The following is a 442-nucleotide window of genomic DNA, read 5'->3' as shown; positions in this document are numbered from 1 at the left end:
CGCAAACTTAGAATTTCCTTGTAGGTCTCTTTTTATTTCCCTGTCTGTATGCCTAGTATTCAATCCACCTTCGAATACATTGTTTTTGTTTTTTTATCCATGTATTATTTTCCTCTCTTCCGGTTTTTATTCGTTTTCTTTTTTTTTCTTCTTTTTTGGAGTGTTCACTTGTTACTTTCTCTCCTTTGCTCTCTTGACCGGTCTCTCTGGCACTGCACGCTCTCCAACCCCAGAACTACCACTCGTATAGCGGAGGCCTCGCCAACATCACCTCCCGTTCATCCAGCATGACCAATCTTCAGGTAAAAAAAAAAACCTTTATTCCCTCAGGGTGTCAGCGTGGACCTGCAACTGGGACTAATTAAGGGTCGTCGCTTGACTGTCTAGATCAGTGGTTGACAAATGGGATTACTGAATCGCATGTACTGTATATGGATGTGTG

This window comes from Penaeus monodon, chromosome 20 (assembly GCF_015228065.2).
Source record: "Penaeus monodon isolate SGIC_2016 chromosome 20, NSTDA_Pmon_1, whole genome shotgun sequence".
Lineage (NCBI taxonomy): Eukaryota > Metazoa > Arthropoda > Malacostraca > Decapoda > Penaeidae > Penaeus > Penaeus monodon.
Note: the sequence above shows the minus strand (reverse complement) of the source record.